Source organism: Toxorhynchites rutilus, chromosome 2 (assembly GCF_029784135.1).
Source record: "Toxorhynchites rutilus septentrionalis strain SRP chromosome 2, ASM2978413v1, whole genome shotgun sequence".
NCBI lineage: Eukaryota > Metazoa > Arthropoda > Insecta > Diptera > Culicidae > Toxorhynchites > Toxorhynchites rutilus.
Window position 1 is genome coordinate 320020752 of NC_073745.1, and position 25781 is coordinate 320046532.

Consider the following 25781-nt stretch of genomic DNA (forward strand, 5'->3'; position numbering starts at 1 on the left):
TTACAGACAGGAGAGAAGAGATGACCCGAATTGCCAGGTGTGCGGACAATGCGAAACGATAGAACATAAATTTTCTGGGTGCCAAAATGTGAACATTTTGTGGCAAGAAATTATAAGAAATATTCATGCAATAAGTCAGCAGCAAAATTTGATCTTCGAGAATCTACATTTTCCTAACATAAACTGTGAAAGAAACATAAAATATAAAATTTTGAAAATTTTTATAAGATACATTATGTACAATTTAGAAGCTTCTGACGTAAATAGAAGTACTAATTCATTAAGGAATTATATAGCAATGTACATATAAAACTGTAAATAAAGCACTTTCTAACAAAGTTCATAACTTTTGAACTACTGGATCGATTCAGATGATCGACATTATGTTTGCAGAAAATTTGGATCATGTTTTTGTAATTATTGATTGTATTTTTGTTGTAGTTTACATGGTTTCGGAACAAAGGCCTCTATATTTCTCTTTTTTTTTTTGACGTAGAACTACGTCTTTCAGGAAGGATGCAAAATTAGAAAACAGGTCACGTTTTTATGAAATAAAGTTAACGTTAATAACTATTTTCACTGTGAACAAATAAATTCTCATGATTTGCATACCAATCGAATCGGAAATTCTCTAAGATTTGTTTGATATGCTATACATTACAATTCGCTAATCTCTAAACGGTTTAAATTCATGAAAACTGGAGAAGCTTCCTTTTTTCCCATCGATTTGTTCTGCCGATTTGTGTGCTAACCATACCCGTATCTCGAATGCTTATAACTCGAACATTTCTTAACAGATCGGAAAGATGTTTGCATCAATTGATAGGAAATATTTCACATGTCTATCACAATTAATAAAATATTATTTTTCATGAGATGAACAATTGAATAACTGTAAAATGTCAAGTGTTATTTAAAAGCCCTAACTGCCAAGTTTTGATTGGCCCGATTTACCGATTCCCCAACACGGACTTCAAAATCAATGTACCTGGGGGAATTCGCTTTGTAAATACATGCAAGTCGGGAGTATTTTTTGGTGTTGAGTACTTTTGTACTCGCTTGTCGTTATGCAGACCGGAATATGTTTCCCTAAAATGTACCTTTAAACTGAGAAACCTGGGAAAATCGTCATTTCAGATACTAGAGGTGAATGAACTTTCGCGGTTCGAGAACTACGTAAACATGAAATGTGCAGTAATTTCAGCGGGAAATGTAAAATACAACGATCGTTTGACAATTCTTCCGTTCATATATTTTGGTACTCCCAGGCATCACATCAAACGTAAAAAAGACGTTCATCAAATTTATTTGTAACGAAGAACATAATCTATTACAAAAATTTCCATGCATTCTAAGATAATATTCGAAGTGGTTTGCATAATATAATTGCGTAGTTCTACGTCGAAAATATGAACATATTGGGAGTACAAATTCAGTAACTAAATGCCGGTCGCGTCACAAAAAAAGTACCATTACGCAAACTCATTTCTAGTCATTTCTTCATAGATTTACGAGATTATTGTACCAATCGGTTTAGACACTCCCTGAAAATTTATTACAATGGGAGCTTCTAATTCACAATAGAGGGTGTGGCAGGAAAATATACGAAAGTGTTAAAACTTTATTATTCGGTTAATTTGTATAACTAATGACTTATTTCTGTTGACAGTGTATTTAGAACATCGGAATCATTTTATTGCAAACTAGCTTACCCGGTAAACTTCGTCCTGCCCAACATTTATTTTTCGTTATCACATCCACGTTTTCTTACTAAGCGCACGTTCATGGGTCCAATCGGAGAACTGTTCATTGATAGATCTTCTAATTTACCCTTTAAAATTACTTTTTACTATAAAATTCCTAGTACTATCAGATTATTTTCAGATTTTTCAACCACTTGCAAATAACATGTTTCTCCGTTACAAGGAATAAATGTTTGATACGGAAATTAGGATAGAATAAAGACAGCTCTAAATCGGACAATTCTCGCTTAACTTTTGAAAAGGTCATATGTAACAAAAGTAAACAAATCGAGTTAATGGATGCTCTTAGTTTTCAATCATTGAATGCATTACAAAAACAATCGTTGATGTATCCATCTTCTTCATCTTTTTATCGCCGATACAAAAAATATCCAATGTGCAGATTCGTATTTTAAGCATTCGGCTGTTACTTCGGACGCCACTTTCCTCCGACGCTCGGAACGTCCAAAGTAACAAAGCAGTCAAAACAACACAAAGTCGTACTTCGGTCGTTTTGGGTTTATGCTTCTCACAGGCGTTGTTAGCGATTTCAGTGCAATTCAACGAGTGATAACAACAATAATATGTCTTTAGAACGAAATGCTGATATTTGAATTGCTGTTTAGTAGTTAGTTTCAGATTCGCATCGTGCAACGTAATATGTCCAATGTCCAAAAGCGGCAGTCAAAACGTCCAATGTAACATTTTTCGTTACTAGGCTTCAAATTTAAGCTCAAATCACTGAACAACAGTTACGATTGGTTTTTCAGAGTTATTCTTGACTGCTAGTGGTGAAAGGAGCGATAGAGATCGATACCTTTCAATACAATTCGCAGATTAATGTTCGGGTCTTCAACTTCGTTTTTCTCGAGTTGACGAAAATGTTACATTGGACCTTTTCAAAAGTTACGCGAGAATTCCTTCCTCGAGTTTTGCTCTTATCAACACATTCGGCGATCCATTTTTATTTATATAGATAGAAGACGATATAGGAGTTCGTTTTATCACATTAAATTCCATTTCCACTTTCGAACGAGGATCAATTTCGTTAGCGCAAAAAACAAATGGACTAAAAACGCTTGTCAATATGTAATTGTAGAACATATGCGAATAGAATTTTCCGAATTTTCCCATTTTCCTTCAGAGTTTTCCGAAATTTTTCGATTGCCATGTTTGGTGAGAATATGTTTGGTTGAAATATGTGAATTATTTTGAAGGGACCCCCTCTCCATTCCTGAGGAGGGAGGAGTGTCGTACAATAGTAGAAAAATTTCTCGTATGTAAAATTCGATTCTCGAGTAATGCGGTCTCCGCCCCCCCTTCTTAGGGAGGGGGAAGAGTGCCAAACCACCGTAGAATCATTTATTGCCACCTAAACCCTCCATATACCAAATTTGGTTCTTTTTACTTGATTAGTTCTTGAGTTATGCGGAAATTTGTGTTTCATTCTTATGACAGACCATCCCCCCCCACTAGAGAGGTGCGAGGAGTGTCCATTTACCATAGAAACGTTGCTTGCTTCCTAAAACCTTCATATGCTAAATTTGGCTCTATTTGCTAGATTAGTTTTTGAGTTATGCAGAAATTTATGCTTCATTTGTATGGCAGCCTCCCTTAGGGGTGAGGAGTGTCGAACTACCATAGAAACGTTTGCCGATCTCTAAAATCTCTATATGTCAAGTTTGATTCCATTTGCTTGATAAGTTCTCGAGTAATTCAGAGTAATTTCGTGTATTGTGCAGTAAAGTTCTGTTCGTCTACAGAAGAGGAACAATTTGATGCAGCTAAACTGTAAGTTTGATAACAATAAATGAAATTAATTGCATTTTAATTTTTGCATGTTGTGTGGGGTGACATGGACACATTTTTGTGGGGTGCATTGGTCCTACAGATTTGAGGTTTTCTTTGGCCTAATTGATTCCAGATGCCACTGGATAACAAAAAGAGGATGGGCAGACAACGTTGGAAGAACGAGGAGCTTGAAAGAGCAGCGCAGGCCATCAAGAACGAATTTCCTTTGACCAAGCACCAAGTGTTTGAAAATGCTCGAAAAACAGTGAAAAAATCCATGCAGAATTCGAGAAGGTTTCAATCTAATTTTTCTGGTCTGGAATATTGCCAAGCACATGGTATCGATTCCAGAACACCGTTACTGATTGTAACATTATTCCCAAAACACTTTTATATTTATTAAATCGTTTATTTTTACAGGCTCAGTTACATAAGTTTAAAGGAGCCAAACTCTTAACTATATTTCTACTAGCATATATTAATATGTTTCCTTATTTCTATGGTTAATAAAATAGGAAACCGATTACTCGCGGTCGACTCGAGTTTAGAAGGGTGACATATTTTTTTTCATTCATTTTCAGGAGATTGTAACAATGTTCACACTCATACTCACATTCTCATTCACATTCACATTCACACTTCACACTCAATTCTTAAAAACTATCATTACATCTAATATGTATTACAATTCAACTTATCCTAATGGAAGGGAACCGATAGCTCGCAAAAGACGAAAAGGAAGGGTAAAGGGTGTAAGAACAATCACACTCGAAGATCGATAGTTTTAAGGAAAACATATATTTGGACCATGTAATCAAGATCTAGCCGAGACAACACATCTCTCACCGGCACATTGGGCTGCCTTCCTCTGGTCCGAAGAGATTTTTCTAAATTCGATCTGGCAACAACATATCCCTCGCACGACCAAACAACGTGTTCGATGTCGTGGTAACCTTGGCCACAAACACAGATATTGCTGCTGGCAAGATTGAAACGGAAGAGTAGTGCATCTAACGAACAGTGATTGGACATGAGTCTAGAGAAGGTGCGAATAACGTCCCGACTCAAGTCCAGACTTTTGAACCATGGTTTAAGGCTAACCTTAGGGATAATCGAGTGAAACCACCGACCCAATTCATCTTCGTTCCACTTGCGTTACCAGTTAGCGATTGTACTTTTACGGACTAAAGAATAAAATTCATTGAAGGCGATTTGATGCTGATAAATGTCGCCTTCAATCGCACCCACCTTTGCTAATGAGTCAGCCCTCTCATTACCCAGAATTGAGCAATGTGAAGGGACCCAAATAAAGGAGATGACATAACAGCGTCTGGATAAAGCACTCAAAATTTGTCGTATTCTCTCAAGGAAGTACGGCGAGTGCTTTTCCGGCCTCACTGAACGGATAGCTTCGACAGAGCTAAGACTATCCGTTACAATGTAATAGTGTTCAACAGGTCGTGAGGCGACGCTGTCCAGCGCCCAATGAATTGCTGCCAATTCAGCAATATATACTGAGCAAGGATACTGAAGACTGTGTGAGGTGCTAAAAAATACGTTGAACACTCCAAATCCTATGGACTCATTCATAGAGGACCCATCAGTAAAGTACATATTATCACAATTGATACGCCCATACTTTGCATTGAAGATCGTAGAAACGATCCCCGATAGAAGATAATCTGGAATATCATGGATTTTCTCCTTCAACAGATCAAAATGCACAGAGGAATTGATGTAGTCAGGGAAACAAACACGGTTGGGAATATACGAAGAAGGATCAACCTGCATGCAGAGCTGCAATCCATCACCGTCAATGTCACAAAAAAACTGACCATAGTCACTCAATTCCTCTCACGACACGTGAGATCCAAATAGTCAGTAGTGATACTCACTTTTTTGTTTCTAACACCTAACCAAATGACGGTTGGTTCCAGTGCCTCTCACTGCCGATCGCTCTGTTTTCAACTTTACGTTACGAGAGCGGTGGTTGTGGCGTACGATGGTAGCAGAAATGTGAGTGATCAGACAGTTCCAATCATTTTTGACAATCGCGACGGTTGTTTAAATTAGTTTGTTGAAGTAGAAGTTGTTGTTGTTGTTAGAGGTGTCTAAATTTTTCGTTTATTTGATTATCGATTAATCGATTCATTCGAACATTTGTCTTTCAAAATTCGATTAACCGAACGAATATTTATTTCTTGTAGTCAAAATGAATAGACATTTATAATAAAAAATATTATGGTGTCAGAATTTTAAAAGTTACATTAAATATAATTTTAAAATAAACATGGTGCAGCATAATGGTTTTTGAATGAAATGGTATTTAAGTATATTGATAAATTTATCATTTCATAATTATTTGCGAACCATGAAAACGATCCGATTGAAAACCGACAAGGCGTGTTTTTTTTTATTTAGAGTTAATAATTACCAGAACTACTGAAGTTTAGTTAATAAACGTGAGATGAACACAAAAATTTTATTTTTTCATAAAACGAAAGAAAATTGCGATCTCAAAGAATCGCTCAAAAATCATCCACTTCCATTGAGGCTTTATTGAGAAACTTCTTATACAGTGCCACAAACTGCGCCACGAACACTTCCAGATGGAATATATGTTTGCTTCCTTGCTGCATCCGGTGTTCATGATGCCCGGAAAAATTCAACGTTTGCGTCTTCAGACTCATATCGCAGTTTTTAATCAGATTCGGTACCAATCCACAGATTATAAAATTCGATAGAACGCCTTGTGATAGCAGCTGGTATAGCTGTTCCCTCATCACTTCCAGCTTCTGTGGACTTTGTTCGAGAGAAATCTGATTGGCGGTTTCTCGATGGAATATTGGCCAGTCGATTCCCGGCACCTCTTATGACCGTGAACGGTTAGTGTTGTACCTTGCAAGCTTCCAGCATGAGGATAGCATCATTCTTTTCGCTAGCTCCGAAGGAATGTGCTGAAATGCAAATAGTGTTGTTACATTCAAGAATCGAACAAATGACAATCTTACATTTAAAATTTGAAGAATATCCTTCTAAGATAGAGCCGGCACTCTTATTCCCAAGCAACAACTCCTAACCGCACGAATAACCCGTGGAGTAGAATTGGCGCACAAAATCAATCTGAACGTAGATAAATACTTTTCAATGGTTCTTCTCAGCACATCCAGAGTATCTTTGGTCAACTAATCCACCTCGGACAAGACGAATCTCATATTCACTGGAATCAATTTGCTTGATCAAATCCGACACGAGCACCCTGTTATATATCCCGACAACCGATGAATTCAACTCCATGTGGTAATTACTGCTGATGGTCCTGATTTCCATCTTCCGGTTCGAGGGCGTTGTGAAGTTCATTATCTCATTGCGTAGCCGTTCCGCACCCGGTTGGTTAAGTTTCCGCAGCAGACACATGATGCGAGTTTTCTTACTGGCCTGGAAGGACCGTAGAACATGCAGGAAGTCTCCCTGGTAGCAAATATCAATCAGATGCGTAACTTGCGTTTTGTGGTAGTCCAGTTTGGACAGCTGGCGCGGTCGGTAGCGGTCAACCCAGAGAGCCATTGTACACAAAAATATTTGATGTATAATGTATACAAAAATCCTTGGTGACTTTTTGTTTTCGTGTTGGCCTTTGTCAGAATAAATGTCCTCACCTCCAGAGATGCCATTTATACACATCAACGTTTCAGATTTCGTCAAAAATCTGAAACGTTGATGTGTATAAATGGCAGATATTTTTGTAACTTCGAGAATAGCAAAGTAATGAATGAAAAAAGGGGTCGTTAGCGCAGGGAATCAAGTCATAAAGAGAAGAAATACCATATCCCTGCAGTCTGCAACTGAAAATATAAGTCTGCAACAGGATAGACAGGATTGTGTTGAATCAATTGCGAACATGTCTACAAATTTAGCAGCCTTGCAATGATGAGAAACAAATTTGGTAAAAAAATCGAAGTCGAACGGGTTTCAAAATAAGTACTAAGTACTAATACGAATGACATGTGTAATACTACGTAGAGTTGGCGAAGTGCCACTAAAAACGTTAAGGCCATCTGAATAGATGAAAAGAAAATACATGTCTGAAAATACAAAATTCTTCAAATTGTAATTAAAATGAAACTGTATATTTACATCTGGCATCCCTGGTCGTGAAGAACGAACACAAAGAGGCGAATGTTGTGAATATCGCCAAACACCAAACCATCAGCCAGACTTTTGAGTGTCGCACTATTCTGACATTTCAGCAACGGGACACTCACTAAGGAGCTCGGATTTCTGCTGTCAAGTAGAAGCTCACCATGTGTTAGTGTTGTGATAATACTCTTCTCACACTATTGGACTGGCTTTGGGATGGTCACCAAAGATAATCGTAGTACAAAATTTGTTGATTATCTTTGTGTGAGTACCATCACTTGATTCTCACGACAAATCGCAGCTCTGCCTGCATGGATATGAATTCATGATATGAACTCATAAATCCAGAATGAAAATTTAGCTCGCTCAGTTGCTCAAAATTTCCGATCACCAATGGGTTCATAACCTTACCCCGGATGAGGAACCGAAGAGATAATAAATTGAAGCGATCTTTTAGTGGGAGTAGACCTGCCAAAACCTCGAGACTCGTGGTATGCGTTGAGGGCGTACATCCCAACGCAATACGGAGACAAAGATACTGAACTCGCTCGAGTTTAATGAGGTGTGTTTTGGCAGCTGACTGAAAACAGAAACTGCCATACTCCATCACTGAGAGAATAGTTGTTCGATACAACATTATAAGATCTTCGGGATGGGCTCCCCACCAGGTGCCGGTAATTGTACGGAGAAAGTTTATTCTTTGTTGGCATTTTTTACTCAGATACCTAATATGGGCCCCCCAAGTACATTTGAAGTCGAACCAGACCCCAAGATACTTGAATGACATAGCATGAGTGATCGGTTTACCCAAAAGTTGAAGCTTTGGTTTTGCTGGTCTATGCTTCCTAGAAAAAACCACCATCTCTGTTTTCTCCGTGGAGAATTCTATCCCTAGCCCAATGGCCCAGGTTGAAAAATTGTTCAAAGTATCTGGTAAGTGTTCTTGCAGGTCGGATTCGTTTGATCCTACGACAGACACCACTCCATCATCTGCAAGTTGTCTTAGGCTGCAATTTTGTGTAAGACAATTGTCAATGTCGCTTACATAGAAGTTGTACAAAAGGGGGCTTAAACATGAGCCCTGAGGGAGGCCCATGTAAGAGACCCGACTTACTGCCGAATCTCCGTGAGAAAAGTTCAAATGTTTCTCACAAAGCATGTTACGTGGGTCACTATTTATATTTCGGGAATTGGCAACACTGATGTCATGTGAGTTGCATCTGACGGTTCCATCGTAAAGTTTGACATTTTTGACGATATACGTACTCAGAACATTTTGTCATACGGACGCTATTTGTTTATTTTATATTTAGTTGAAAGTTTGGTCTCGGCAAAAAAATGGAACTGAATCGTGAACATTTTCGTGCGATGATTTTTTACGACTTTCGACGTGGATTATCACAACAAGAGTGCGTCAATCAACTTAATTTGACTTTTGGCGATGAAGCTCCATCAAAAACCACTGTGTATCGCTGGTATAGTGAATTCAATCGTGGTCGTAGTTCGCTGTCCGACGAGTTTCGTGAAGGTCGTCCAAAATCGACTGTAGTGCCAGAAAACATCGATGCTGTGCACGAAATGATTAAGCAAGATCGCCATGTAACCTATTGTGAGATTGAGGCATCCCTAAGCATTAGTTCCACCAGCATATATGCGATTTTACATGAACACTTAGTTGTGCGAAAATTATGTTCACGTTGGATCCCACATAATTTGACAATCGCTCAAAAAAAAGGCTCGTGTCGATTGGAATAAATGCTTTGAAAATTGGTTTAAGCGCATGCAAGCGTGTATCGATCATCGTGGCGAGTACATTGAAAAATAATAAAAACATATTTGCAGCTTAACTATTTGTTTTTGTTCCTATTCCCGAAATATAAATAGTGACCCTCGTATATAACATATTATTCAATAGAGGCGGCAGACCCCGAGAGTGCAATTTGTCTGACAAAACCTCTATTGAAACAGAATCAAAGGCCCCCTTTATGTCCAAGAATACTGAAGCCATTTGTTTTTTTTTCGGTGTAAGCCATTTGAATTTCTGAAGAAAGCAACGCAAGACAATCATTCGTCCCCTTGCCCCAAAACACTTTACATAGTAATTTTTTTTTTTTCGATGAAACACACGCTGGACCATATCACACCACAGATGGTCCAAATCACCCCGCATCAAATTTTAATGTCCAAAAATCATCTCTTTTATTTTATGATATATTTGGTAGTTTAAAGCTCGATATAATGATTGAACATTATTGATTGAGAGAAAACAAATGTAGCTTAGTATACAATGTGACATTTTTTATTTAGACCGTATTGGTTTGAAAATATTAGACGATTTGCTTAGGTGGCCCAAATTCCCCCCTTTTCCCCTACAGTGGGGTAAAAAACGTGATTTTTGAAGATTTTGCTTGAATTTTCACCAGGAATTGTTTATATCGATATTGCTGTCAAAATAATGAAGATAGAAGTTGGGTGTCAAAGAACAAATTGTAGAGTGGTTTGAGAACTTTAATTTGATTGATAGAAACAATCAAGTTCAATATGATTTTTTGGGATAAAATTAATAATCACACATTAAAAATTACTTTTTTCACTTCCAAAAGAGTTATTTAAATACACTAATTTAGTTGTTCCACTACTATAATCTGTACTAATTTTTCTCATCTTTCAAATGAAGGCAACAGAATTAGCTTACACAGCGTACTTTTTAGTGTAGAGCCAGTTTGAGGCAACAGAGTCCGGGAAAAGTTCTATAACTCTGTTATTGTTGAAATTGGAACATATGCGTGGAAGGATTTTTTCACCACCTTCTGAGAGATCCTGGACTTTTTTTTTTCAATTGAGAAACGTGTTTTTTCTGACATTAAGGGGATGAATCAAAATTAAATTCCTCTTTGATTTTCAATAAAAGAAAAATATATGCAAAAAACACATTTTTTAACTCGATTATACAGCGTGGACTCCATTATATACAGTCTCCGATTTCTTTTTACTGTATATAATCGAATAAAAAAAAATTTGTTTCAATTTGTTTTTTATGTATATATTTTTCGTTTATTGAAAATAACAGAATAATTTTATTTTTGATTCATCCCCTAAAATCCTAAAACACTTTTCTCACATGAAATTTCCAGAATCTCTCATGTGGTGATAGATGATCTTATTTGATGGAAAAAATCCTTCCACGCATATGTTCGAATTTCATCAATGACAGAGTTATAGAGCTTTTTTTTTGTTTCGAACTCTGTTGCCTCGAACTGGCTCTACATTAAAGAGTACGCTACGTAAGCCAATTCTGTTGCTTTTATTTGAAAGATTAGAAAATTTAGTATAGGATATATTAGTGGAACATCTAAATTGAAGTATTTAAATAATATTTTGGAAGTGGGTAATTCGGTACCCACCCGGATCTCCGGCGGTAATGAGCCCACTCTGGTTGGTGAATAAAAAAGGGTTCTAGTAATGTAGTAACAAACGTCAGATGCCAAAAACCCAAAATATCTGTGTTTAAAAAAAAAATTAAGTTTTGTAGTTTTTGAAATCTCGAAAATTAAAGCTGATTTGAATCAAGAAATTGACGTTCTTCAACGAATTCGAGTAAGTGTATCGAGATTTTAATCACAAATTTCATAGATTTCATTCCAAAGTTAAAATTCGGTATGCAGGTAATTTGGCACCTCAATGTGAACATAGTGTTGATGATACACTACGCCAAGTATTGCATGCAAAATAAAATTTCGCCCGATTTGGGGATAAACCAAACCTTCAAAGAAAAAGGACCTGGCTATTTGCATTTTTTGTGAAGAATCAAACATTTCTGGGAACGATTGGATTCAATGTTGCATATGTAAAAATTGGGCCCATTCCGCCTGCACCGATTGCGAGACTGATTACTACGCTTGCAACTTTTTGTAAATACTTTTGATTCGTTTTACTTTTTTAGTTAGAAATAAATCGAGATGAATTTTGTTCACTTTTTCTTGAAAAAAACCTTTTTTTTTTGTTCCTCTTTGTTTTGTAAAATTGCACGCTTTTTCGTCACAGTTGAGTTAATTTACGTAAGATAGTGTACTTAACTTCTTTTTCGTATGAAAATATCAATAAAAATAAAAATATGGGGTGCCAAATTTATACCCAGGCACCTCGGGTACTCGAATTTGAGTTGTTTGACTTCCATGCTCAAAGCTCCGAGCCAAATCAAAATTTTTGAAATCGATTTGCGAGGAAATGTCCGCAATAGATCCCTTCATAAACTGATATAATATGAAGAAATTCCGAGCATTGGCCAAGAGCTAAGTCCAAAAAAACAAAATGGGGTACCGATTTTGAACCAGTTCCTCTAATGATTGAATTTAGAGATAAAACTGCGGCGGCCGTAGGGGAAGTGGGGGCATAGTGGTCACCCTAAGGAATATGTCCATTTCCAGCACCCACATACCGATTTAATTCTTGTTTCTCGAAAGAATATTATAGTTAAACTCATATCTTGAAAATAGCAAACGACTTTTACTATAAAAATTCAAAATAGTAGACTTTTCATCATTGGAAAAAAAGGTGGAAAATCGATTTTTTTTTGCTTGGAGGTAAAGTGGTCACCCCCACATTTCAAGCTAAATGGGATAGATTTATGTGTTTTTTTCGTCCAAATTTGTTCAAATCATACTTGATATAGTAGTTACATGTATGAAATAAGCTTGACCTATTCACCTAGAGTCTCAACTTAAATTTTCTCATGCATACAAAAGCGAAGTAAGAAACACATAACGTTCCGCATAATGGGGCTTGGTTTAGTTGGAGTGGCATATTTTTCCAAGGTCTAAGCCACAAAAGGAACCTCTTCAAGAGCAGAATGTCATGAGGTATATCAGCTTTAGTAGACAAAACATTGTAATTCGTTATTCACCTATGACCACTTTGGCCCCAAACATCAAAGTAATTTCTGTGCGAATTATTCGCTAAGATTAAACAAAATATCTTTTCACCTCTCCTAGAATCGTCCAAACTGATGATTTGTCCAATATATCAGATTGTATAAACTAAATTTCACGAGAAATTCCTTAAATACCATGCGCACAGAACTACGGCCGAATAGCTATCTCGAGCTATTTCTGTTTTTATTTGTATTTTGACATGCGGCAGATCTACTGAAGTACCGGGTAACTCAAAAGTCATTAAATTCTTCAAACATAAGGTGACTATCAATACGGCATCTATAGTCAATAGTTATACTACCAAACAAGCAGGTGACCACTTTGCCCCCCATGACCAATTTGCCCCCACTACCGCTACGTGTTTTTTCTCTGGGTTTGGATCGATTTATCGAAGTCAACTATTCGTTCGTTTCGATTATTGGTTGCGCAGTATTCGTTCGATTAATAATCGAGTTCTTTAGGAAGTATTTGATTAATCGATTAATCGAACGATTATCGAGGATCACTGAGTGGAACATCAAAATTAGTGGATTTAAATAACATTTCGGAAGTGAAAACCTAAAAGCTAGTAATTTTTAATGTGTTATTATAAATTTTTCCCTAAAAAAATCAAGTTAAATTTGATTGTTTCTATGAATTAAATTAAATCTCTCTGACCGTTCTACAATTTGTTCTTTGACACATAACTTCTATCTTTCTTAATTTCACTGCACTATCAATATAAAAAAATCGTGGTGAAAATTCAAGCAACATCTTCAAAAATCACTATTTTTACCCCACTATACATATAATAACCACTTGAATTCCACTTTCACATTGAAAGGTTACGTTTTTGCTTGAAATATGTCATATTTGAAATGTAAAAAAACATTTCAAACTTCATATAATCGAGTCCAAAATTGTATATACAGATCGGACTCGATTATATACAATTTTGGACTCGATTATATACAGTTTGAAAAATTTGTTTTTTTACATTTCAAATATGATGTAATAAATGTAACCTTTGAACGTTGAGGTGAAATTTAAGTGGCTATTACATGTACAGTGGGGTAAAAATCGTGATTTTTGAAGATTTTGCTTGAAATTGTTTATATTCAAACCAAAATAATGAAGATAGAAGTTGGGTGTCAATGAATAAATTGTAGAATGGTTTGAGAACTTTTATTAGATTGATAGAAACTATCAAGTTCGCTATGATTTTTTGAGATAAAATAATAATCACACATTAAAAATTACTAACTTTTTTCACTTCCAAAAGAGTTACAGTCAACTCTCCCTAACTCGATGTTCTGTATCTCGATATATTCCCTAACTCGATGGATTTCATGGCACCTTCGATTTTACAAGCATTCTTCTCTCCATAACACGATACCTCCCTAACTCGATGCCTCTCTTACTCGATGTGTTTTGATTCATTTTTCCATGGATTTTCACCTCCCTAACTCGATTGATTTTCGCGTACATGTTTTTGTGCGTTATTACCTCAAATTTCAATTGCCCTTGAAAGTGAAGACGGAGTGTTCGTGTCATCAAACAATTGCTTTTCAAGTATGGAAAACCACGAGAAACCTTTCAAGCGAACAATCGAAACGCTAACCATTGCGCAAGGTTCGAGCATCATCGAGCAGGTCGAAAAATATGGACGGAAGGGGTCTGAAGCTGCAAATAATTTCAGTATTGCACAAAGTGCGGTATCAACACTACTCAAACTAAAGTAAAAATGGAATCGGAATGGAAAATTGTATCTAGACCAAAAGCATACAAGGTTGGTCAGAATCGAGAAGCTGGAGCGGTCTGATGCCAGATACCGATATACTGGAAAGTGTTGAAAAACCTGAGAAAAACGCTGAATATAGTAGTTCTATTGAGATGTTAATTCGAACGTTTAATCAAACCTGAAGAATATGTCCGGAATGTTGAAATCAACTGAAAATGTTCCTGTGAAACTATTCGAACATTTCTTTGTGATTGAACAGTTCCTGCGTGATCGTTACAATTCAGTTTGAGTAACATACTTAATCAATATTTTCTTTGTTAACCTAGTGCATCGTGCAAGTCGGACTCGATTATATACAAACTCGATTATGTAAAATTTAGGACTCGATTGTATACAGTTTGAAAAAAAATTTTTTTTTTATAATTCAAATATGAATAATTTCAAGAAAAAAAATTAACCTTTCAGCATTAAGGTGAAATTTAAGTGGCTTTTATAAGTACAGTGGGTTAAAAATCGCGATTTTTGAAGATTTTCATTGAATCTTCATCAGGAATTGTTTATATCGATATTGCAGCGAAATTAAGAGAGATAGAAGTTGGGCGTCAAAGAACAAATTGTAGAGAGGTTAGAGAGCTTTAATTTAATTGATAGAAACAATCAAGTTTAGTATGAATTTTTAGGATAAAATTAATAATTACAAATAAAAAAAAACTTAAATTTTCCACTTCAAAAATGTTTAATCCACTAATTTAGATGTTCCACTACTATATCCTGTACTAAATTTTCTCATTTTTCAAATGAAAGCAACAAAATCGGATTACGTAGCATACTTTTCAATGTAGAGTCAGTTTGAGCCAACAGAATCCGAAACAAAGAAAAAGTTCTATAAGTGTGTCATCGTTGAAATTCTAACATATGCGTAGAAGGATTTTTTTCGTGAAATATAACCGTCTATCACCTCCTGAAAGATTCTGGAAAAAAAAAATTTTATATGAGAAAGGTGTTTTTTCACTTTAAGGGAATGAATCAAAAATTCAAATTCATACCATAATTGGGACACTTACCCTAATATATGACAATTTGAGACATAAAAATAAATTAGGAAAAAATATTCTGTATCTCGATACCTCCCTAACTCGATGGTCCCTTTGGATATCGAGTTAGGGAGACTTGACTGTATTTAGATCCGCTAATTTAGTTGTTCCACTACTATAATCTGTACTAATTTTTCTCAACATTCAAATGAAGGCAACAGAATTGGCTTACGCAGCGTACTTTTTAGTGTAGAACCAGTTTGAGGCAACAGAGTCCGGGACAAAAAAAAGTACTATAACTCTGTTATTGTTGGAATTCGAACATATGCGTAGAAGGATTTTTTTCATCAAATTTGATCATTTATCACCTTCTGAGAGATTCCGAAGAAAACTTTTTTTTTCATATGAAAAAGGTGTTTTCTGAAATCAAAAATCAAAAATTAAATTCCTATTTTATTTTCAATAAACGAATTATATATGCCAAAAAAACAATAAAAACACTTTTTTTTGTTGACTCGATTAAATACACGATTCGATTATATACAGTGAAATGAAATCGGAGACTGTATATAATATAGACCGCGCTGTAATCGAATCGTCAGACGTCTGAGACGAACCAGCCCAGGAGGCTGAAAGTCTCAAAAACTAATAGAACTAAAGAACTAAAAAAAATTCGTCAGACGTTGTCATACTGTTGCTTTCCATTAGTAGCCAATGCATGGTAATGAATTCCCATTATGGTCAAGCAATCTGTCTTAACTTGTCTTAAACGTTTGAGTGCGGAGCAAATTTTGTGAGTATATGCCAAAAATGTGGATGAGTTTGGGTATATTTGAAAATATACTAAAGAACACGGATAACTGATTAGATCACAAAAGTTGTATTGATGAAAAACACACACATAAAAAGTGGGTTTTATTAAATTTAATAACGTTAACTTCCTTACTTGTATATATATTATTGTTTTAAAATAATGAGAATATAATATTTACACAATTTCATTCGCAATTATCGTTTACTGCACAAAGCGCGTTAAGTGCTCTTTTACAAATGTCCCCGAAAGACGAAATTCTACGTTATGAGGTGCCAGGTCAAAAATATTAGCATCCAACAAGAGGAGCGCTATCGCACTCCCCCGTATTCAAAGGGTTAATCACGAGACCAGTGTCGGTCCGATTGTTACCTGCATTTCGAAATGTCTGTCGGCAGTGCCCACTTCTAATTACCGTAAATCCGTGTTTTTTTTTTGTTTTATTTAAAGGCTTTCCTTTTTAGAGACGAATGAACTGCAAAATTTAAAGCCTCTCAAAAACAACGAATCAATCAACCTTTCCTAATGACAAGAAAATTGAAATTCACAATTCAATCTGCTATTCATCGATAAATCGAAAAACTTCTATAATCCAAATTTCTGCCACCTTGACCGCCCCTTCCGCCACCTCACAACGTGAACGAACCACCAAATGCTCGAAACCAATGTCAAAAACGCTGGGGTACTCGTTTTTGACATTGGTTCGGCCAGACAACCAGGTAAACTTTGCCCCGTCTAATCACACCGGTTCTGGGGGGCAATGCGGTAATTATTCACTATCACCCCTGTATTTACCTTTCAATATGCTAATAGCACCACGGCTACTGAAAATTGCACCTCCAGCTGCTTTTTCACGTCTTCTTCTTCTCCTTCTGCGACTGCTTCTGTTCCACTCCGAACGATGTTAAACCAGCGGCGCTCAATCCGTCAGCAAGAACCATAACAACAACAGCTCACCGAGCGACCAGGTCAGCTCTAAGGAAAACTACCGGACCCTAGAATACACACACACACTCTACACTACCCACTACTCAACTATAAGCAGGACTGCTTTCCTTTGCTGACCGGCGGCCCAATGCCAAGACGATTATAATAGCGCACCTGAAAGTGCTGTGGCCATAAACCTTAGCGCGCGCACTTTCGAAACACACTTCTATGTTTGTTTCGTTACTTTCTTCCGCCCTAACTTAAAACGCGCTCTCGGCTAGAAGTCGGGCAAATCTTCACGTAGGTATGTACACAAACAATTATTCCGACCTCAGAGGCTCATCTTGAATCAGTTTAACCAAATCAGACACTTTTTCCAATGGTGCTGATGATTGCGCTTAAAATATATTCACACACATTTATTGCCGCGGAGAATTTCATTCTTGGGGCAACACCATTCGCAGCAGGAAAAAAAGGTGGCCACCTTCAGCTGCCATTCATCGTCGGGAACCACAACAACAAACCAAACCAAAAAAAAACACACCGAAAACGCACTATTTTTACTCTTCTTTCAGACACGGCCAATTACTCATTGCTTCCCACAAGGCCCCATCATCACGACGAGGACCGGTCACGCAAAGAGCCGCGGAAAATGCGCCCGCTTCTGCAGGGAAATCAGGCCGATCCGCGAGGACTGACACATCTCCCGGCGCAGAGTTCACCAACACAAATCGTTTGATCTCGCGAGCTCGCGGTTTTTCCGGAGCAGCTTCTTTCCATCCGCGCACGCATACACACACGCACGCACTCGGGCGGTCCACGCAAACACTCACTTTATTCTTGCTTAAGTTTGCTTCGGTTTTCTCCGATCCGATCGAGCGTTATCCAGCTTAAGGCGATAAAACGATCAATTGCACTAGAGAATTATCCACTAATGCGATTACCTTTCCGCTCGCTTCGTCTTCTTCCCTCCAGCGACTATTTACAGACACAACGTTTCAGCTTTGAAGTTGATTAGTATTTTCCCCGCACCAATCGGTTTCCCCCCGGCAATTAACTTTTCTCCACCAAACGCCCCCTCGCGTTCGTTCTATCCTCTCTTCGCCGCGTTCACTACGTATATATAACAGTTCGGTTCCGTAGACTAATTCGCTAGGAGAACTGAAGCAGAACTGCTACTCTCTACTTCCGACTGGTTTCGTCGTGATCAGCAGAAACGATCTCCAGACTCTGACCAATGACTGACTAAGAAACGCAGAAACGCACTCCCGAACGACTCCCATTCGCCGTTTCGCACAATCGAAGTTATTGTCCAATTTCACAATACAATCAACAATGACCGCCCGCTTACCAAACCACACCACAAACAGACCAAATGGCACAATCCCTCGGGGAACCCTACGAATGCGAACTAATAGCGTGGAGCTTTTCAACAAACAGCAGCGCGGTGGTAACAGTTCCAACAGTGTGGTAACAATAGTAGCAGCAGAGATTAGGAATTGTAAGTTTCATAACTCGCATTACAAACTCTCCTCAGTTCCCGTCCGCCCGATTCGTGCGAGATGTTGGTCGTAACTGAACGGATTGTGGCCGAATCGGACGCGGCACCGTGTTGTGGTGGGTTCCGATAACATGCGTTGGGTCAGCAATTTTCCCAGAGAGAAAATCGAAAGCGAAAGAATGCGAGAGGGAGAAAATGAGAAAAGAGAGTGAATGTTTGGTGGATAAAAGAACGATAAATGCGAGGGAGTGAAAGACTCTCGCGGTGTATTCATACTCTGACGAGATAAAAATGGATGCCAGAATGCCATATGCATGACTAAATTGGAGAAATTTTATTTGAAGTCAAAAATGATATTTCAAATGAAATTCATTGCAGTTTTCAATGCTGATATTTTCCGCGACAGTCGAACCTGTAGAGGAATAGCGGTTGAAATGAACACCGTAAGGAAAATGTCCATTTACTGCGTCCACATACCGCTACAATCTCCGTTCTTCGAAGAATATTATACCTCAACTAATTGTTGTTCAAGAAAGGTTTTTATTATTATAAATAAAAATAGTATATTTTTCATTAAAAGAATAAAAAATTAAATCGGACATCTTTTTAAATGTGCGGTTAAAATGATCACCTCTTCTTCAATGGCGTTAACGTTCCCTGTGGAACTTTTGTCGACAATGCGGTCGTATCTTGGACACAACCTCCTATATTTTTGACGTAGGAGTACGTCTTTCATTTCTATACCGGGGTGTAAAATCAAAGTTTCGAAAACGAAAGCGTTACGCCGGAGACCGAGATTTTGAGCGTTAATAGCTCCTAAACAACTGAACGAAATGGTATGATAAACACTTCATTCGAAAGATAAAATGTCTACGCGTTATATACTTGTTACTTTTTGATCCAAAAACTTGTTTCAATAGTCTCAAAATTGCTTTCAAAACAGGCTATTGAAATCACCAATCGGTATATAAGCGAGCGCCACTCGGAAATCCACTCAGTTCGAATTGAACAGCGATTGGAGCATGTTGTCGCTGTTGTGGTGAAGCTCTTCGTTTATCATGAAAGCGCGGATGAACAGTGTCACCAAGAGCCTGTTTGTGCACCTTAGGCTAGACATGAATCCATCAGGAGGAGAGTGATGCCACAAACGGTTCCCCGGGAAGATCTCGAAGCAGCCGCTACACACACACACACATACACGCGCGGAATTCTTTCCGTTTGGATGCCATTCAGTATCGAGAGAGATCCGGAAAATAATCTGCCAGTTCCTCTAGGAATTTAAAAATACATTCATGTGAAAGAGTTTATTTGAATGTTTTCTATCCATGTAACACTGTGACCAAATATGTTTCAATCAAGTGCTATTAACAGGTGGTTATCGAATTAGTATTAACCACTGGTGGGCTTCCAGTATCGAGGAAAATGTGGAAATATCTAATCGTTACTGAAAATAATCTGCCAGTTCCTCTGGGAATTTAAAATTACATTCATGTGAAAGAGTTTATTTTAATGTTTTCTATCCATAAAATATCCATATAATACATTTGGGTTTGTGATTTGTCAATCAAGTACAGGTAGCAGGTTAGCTTCTGAAGATTATTCTTCAGAACAAGGTTTTTCGTATCCTATATTGGATGCATAAAACCTTGTGCCTCCAACGTAACGCTCTCGTTTTCGAGGTCTCCCAAATATTCATTTATTCATTCATTCAGAATGGATTTAGATTCAACTTCAAACAAATGATCTCTAAATCAACGATAGTCCTACGTCACCCTTGCGGTTATACCATAGATATAACCCACTTCCTGTTTTTTTCTCTGGGGCTTCCTATATATAAAGTATGCATTAACTAGCGTCATTTATTAATACTTATTTGAGATTTCTCAAGTCAAATAACACGGAATACATTCATTCCGAGGGACAAGCTCTAGAATACGCGTGACCACAGTGCAAGTCGGAGGAAATTTCTTCGACGAAAAATCCCCCGGCCAGAACGGGAATCGAACCCGAACACTCGGCATGATAATGTGATACACTAACCACTCGGCCACGGGTGCACTAAAATGATCATTTAGTGGTGGTAAAAATGAACACCTGAACATATCATGCTAAATGGACTAGATATATACGTTGTTTCATGTCCAAATTCGTTTGAATAATTATTGAGATAATAGGTATATGCATTAAATAATCTGGGCCTATTCACCTGGAATAGTAATTACAATTTTCTTTTACCTAAAAAACGTAGTAAGAAACACATAACGCTTCAGACATTTCAATTTGGTTTTGGTTTAGGTGGAATATTTTTCCAGGGTCATAGCCATTGAAAGATGATGATTTGTCAAAAATATCAGGTCGAATATTTTCTATTTCACGGGAAATTTCTAAAATACGATACACGCAAAATTACATCCCAATGACTACCGTGAGAGAAATTTATATTTATTTTTTTATATTTTACATTTGACAGTTTCATGCATAACATGGTATCTTAAATAGCTTCAAATGTTCTAAGAATAGGATATATAATAAATATCAATTGGTTTTTATTTGAACTATCAAAATTTGAGCACTGGTTTCATTTAACCAACCCTGTTCATTTTAATCACATTTCCCCTAGATTTAAGCAGCTCTGAAAAAATGGAGTATTACCAGATACCTTTAGAAGTCTTTGGTTATGCAAAATATTGGCTATTCCAAGGTTAGAGAATATGGTTTTGTGGGTGGCAATATAGTTGCCACGGCTTTATAACGCCATAAATAACGTCGTACCGACCGAACTTCATCGTCGCGAGGAAACTAAACAAATACTAGGTGACCACGATACTTGGTGAGAGTGACATTATACTACGTAGCTGCAGCTGCAGCACTTTTTTAATTTCATTATTTTTTGCTGGCAGCAATAGCGATTTCACTGACAGCACTTATGGCTAAACTAGGTACACGTTTCATGTAGACAAATTGAAGACATATTGTAATCTCGTCGGTGAATGTTATGCTAAATTTCTTTAGCATGGCGACATACAATTTTTTTGACGTAGAACTACGTCTTTCATTAGGGGGGCCAAATCAGAAAACAGGTCACGTTTTTATGAAATAAAGTTAACGTTAATAACTATTTTTGCCGCGAACGGATTTTGACGATTTACATACCAAACGAATCGGAAATTCCCTAAGATTTGTTTGATATTCTATACATCACAATCCCCTGGCGAGTAAATGATTAAAATTGATGAGAACTATAAGCGTTCCCATTTTCCCATACATTCGTTCTGCTGATTTGTGTGCTTTCCCGAACAGAGCTGTCAATAACGAGCAACGAAAGGGAAATCGTTGGATTTAAAGGGAATATTTGCCTAGAGTATAAACAGTGGATCTCGCTGAGGCTAACTTTCAGTCTCGTTCTGTTTTCAAAGCAATGAACATCGCTTGTTCTCTCTTGATTTGTGTCATCACATGCCTTCGTTTCGGGTTGAGCTGTGAACGCGACCAAGTTATTTATTCGCTGATGTCTCTGGCATTACAATCAATGCATCAAACTGACGCTATTACATTAAGGTTTTGAGCTACACAATTGTGTGGGGAAGCATCAAGCTAGGCACTCGTCGGCTCACCAAGAAAATAAAGTTCATATTTTGTGTCTGCTTTGTAGTACCGCTGCAGTTTTCTACAATGAACGAGATACTTATGTAGTAACACATTTTAGCCCATGCGTTCGAAAAATCGAACAGCAACATTGATAATTTTTCATGGCTTTGGAAAGCTACCTTATGATGAGGTTTTTGCACCAAATGATAGCTCAGTTTATTAGCTATCACTCACCATCAGTTTAATTCAATTTTGTGTAACTTCATTGGACAATAGATTCGGTTCAAAGCAACTTTTTGCGAAAGGTATAGATTATGTACATAATCTAACAAAACGAACCTAATAAAATTTCAAAAAAATATAAACATTTCTACAGTACTACTTTGATAAAAGAACATACTGCAGCAACCAAAAACCAGACGGGTTTTGTATACCCAAAATTATCAATAGGCTCGAGCCTAAATAAATAGATCTCTCTTGCACGATCCATATTGAGGATTATGTTAGTCATAAAAAGATAGGTCGGGTTAATCCTGAATAAACACAAATATCTTTATCGCACGATCCTTATTGAGGATCGTGTGAGTCAGTTTTATGATAAGGTCGGTCGATGCCGGGCCTAAATAAATACATCTCTACGGCACGATCCTTGTTTGCGTATTGTGTTATTCGTAGTTCGTCTACGATAGGGCTTTCGTTTATGCTCTGGTGTTACGATAGGATCGTGCTTATCTCAAGCTCGCTTAACATATTGCAAAAAGCCCCTAGATGTAAGAAACATTTATATATATTAGGGATTGAAAAATAAAAAGTGGGAGTCATTCGGTATCTAGACACAGTGAAGAACGGTCGTGTTTTCCGTTAATTGAAAGAAAAAGCCTAAGACCGCTCGGTCCGACGCAATACATTGTGATATAGAAAAAAAAACCATTGGATTGAACCTCCTACAGGAACAAAAATGTAGGGTTTGACCACTATTTTTGTTTGGCGATTTTTAGGTTTTTTTGTCATTTTCCGGAAAACAAAAAAAAATACATTACAAATTACATTTTTTACAGCTTGGTCGTTAATCGGTTAATTCCTCCGATGCGGTAATACAATAGATAGCAATTTAATTTTTCGCACTGGTACTCATTTATCTTTTGTTTTGCTGTTGCCTTGTTGTTCGCAGTGTTTTGTTGTTTTAAAGTGCTACCAGAATGCGTATTTTTGATTTGCGGTATTTACGTATGAACACTACTAGTGCGCAATTTTCTTTAAAAAATATTTTTTTCGCAATGAAATGGGAGCAAAATACTCATCAAACTATTACTATTACAGAACAATTACTGCTCTTAATGTTTTTTTTTTCTCAATTTCATTCATTAAAAAATGTCTCATAACAAGAAGTTCAACACAACTGCCTGCTAAAAAATTGCAGCTTAAGACAACTAGCAGACGATGGAGTGGTGTCTGCCGAAGGATCAAAAGAATCCGACCTGCAAGGACCCTTACAAGATACTTTGAACAATTTTTCTACCTGGGCCATTGGTCTAGGCATTGAGTTCTCCACGGAGAAAACAAAAGTGGTGGTCTTTTCTAGGAAGCATAGACCAGCAAAGCCAAAGCTTCAACTTTTGGGTAAACCGATTACTCATGCTATGTCATTCAAGTATCTTGAGGTTTGGTTCAACTCCATATGTACTTGGTGACCCATATTAGGTATCAGAGTAAATAATGCCAACAAAGAATGAACTTTCTCCGTACAATTATCGGCACCTGATGGGGAGCCCATCCAGAAGATCTTATAATGTCGTATCGAACAACTATTCTCTCAGTGATGGAGTATGGCAGTTTATTAAACTCGAGCGTATTCAGTACCTTTGTCTCCGTATTGCGTTGGGATGTATGCCCTCAACGCATACCATGAGTCTCGAGGTTTTGGCAGGCGTACTCCCACTAAAAGATCGGTTCAATTCATAATCACTTCGGTTCCTCACCCGGTGTAAGGTTATGAATCCATTGGTGATCGGAAAATTTGAGCAGCTGATCGAGCTAAATCTTCGCCGGATTCATTGAGTTCATATCATGAATTCATCTCCTTACCGGTTGATCCTTCTTCGTACATTCCCAACCGTGTTTGTTTCCCTGATTATACAATTCCTCTGTGAATTTTGATCAGTCCATGAAGCAGGATATCCATGGAATTCCAGATTATCACCGATCGGAGTTCGTTCCAACGATCTTCAATGCAAAGTATGGGCTGGTTAAAAAAACTCAATTCAATAGTAATTGTCCTCATAGTCCTACGTCAAGTTTCCATCCGTGCCCCTAGGTTCAGACTCTTTTACTTTTAACTTCAAATGATGATAAATCGATGATTCATTTTAACTTCCTTTTTCCATGATTACCATGATCACCTCAACTTTCCAGTTCTACCCCGTAAATATCGCGTATTGCGGACCAATTCACTTTTTTCACATACTCTTGTTACGATTTCGCATCGTTTGCCATCAAATTTGTGTTCTATTTGCTTGATGAGTTCTCGAGTAAAGCATAATTTGTTTTGATTTGGTTTAATAAAAATCAGATGGGGTACTGAATTTTACTTAATAATTTGGTGTTATGTGTTTATCGGTGTTACTGGTGAATTAACCACTCTTCAGCTCTTGCGGAAGAACACCAGTTTGTATTATGCTCATTGAACCATCTACTTTTTTCATAGCACATTGACGATATTGGACTTGACCATAAGACTTGTTACCAAAAACGTTTATGACACAGCCTTTCGCTGTTCATACTCGATCGATCAGGATCAAAAGATCCGTGCTGGCGCACAACGTTGGAAATTTCCAATAATAAATATCATTCATTTTGCGTCGCTTCTCTCGAATTCAACGAGATTTCATATAGGTGAGCAAACAATTGGTCTAGATGATTGTGTGGATAATTTTGAATGATTACATTGAACTTATATTGGAAGTAACCAGACGAAGGAAAGTCGCGTCCAAGTTCCGTTATCGGTTACCGCGTGATTGTTGTTTTTTTGCCGCTGAAGAGTTCATTTCACTATCTGGATAGTGAGTGAAGTGCCCTGCCTGCAAGTGGATAAAGGCTTTCATCCTCGGAAAGCCAAGCATTGGTTTTTGTTTTGTCGCTGCTTCGCCGACATTGGAGATTTCGCCGAGTCATCGTGCCAACAGTGACAGTGCGGGTAAGCTTTCACCGACGACTGTGTGTAGTGGTGTCGTAGGCACATTCCCACCACCAACGAGCTTTCAGCACGCTCCCGTTCATCTGCACTGGAGTGCGTTCATAGGTGAATAAGATTGAATATACTGAGAGAAAATATTTAATAATTATAAGTTTTTTTTTTTTGTTTTTGTGAATTATTTTATTGTGAAATATTGTTTAAAAAAATACTTAGAATATAAGTGAAAATTTAAAATGGCAGAGAGTGGGGGACCTTCGGATATGGAGGTCTCTGACTCTAGTTCCCTCCTAACGGATAAAAAAAAGTCACTCAAACGTGTTCCAAATACGGAAGATACTTCTTCTGGGGACGAGTCAGCTAACCCTACCAAGCCTCCCTCCAAAAAACTAGCAAATCTCCCATC

The 25781-nt window shown here is 37.4% G+C and overlaps 1 protein-coding gene across 26 annotated transcripts in view; it reads right to left on the bottom strand.

Annotated features, from left to right (window-relative positions):
• The window catches only part of LOC129771300 (potassium voltage-gated channel subfamily KQT member 1), a 1095885-nt gene that overhangs the window by 658117 nt on the left and 411987 nt on the right, over window positions 1-25781 (bottom strand). For 2 of the 26 annotated variants that reach the window (XM_055774820.1, XM_055774821.1), the window contains exon 1: window positions 16965-18659. The exons of the other annotated variants lie outside the window; for them this stretch is intronic. The gene's annotated coding sequence lies outside the window, so the exon portion shown is untranslated. Of the gene's footprint in view, window positions 1-16964; window positions 18660-25781 lie in introns of those variants that run through there. 26 annotated transcript variants of the gene reach the window in all.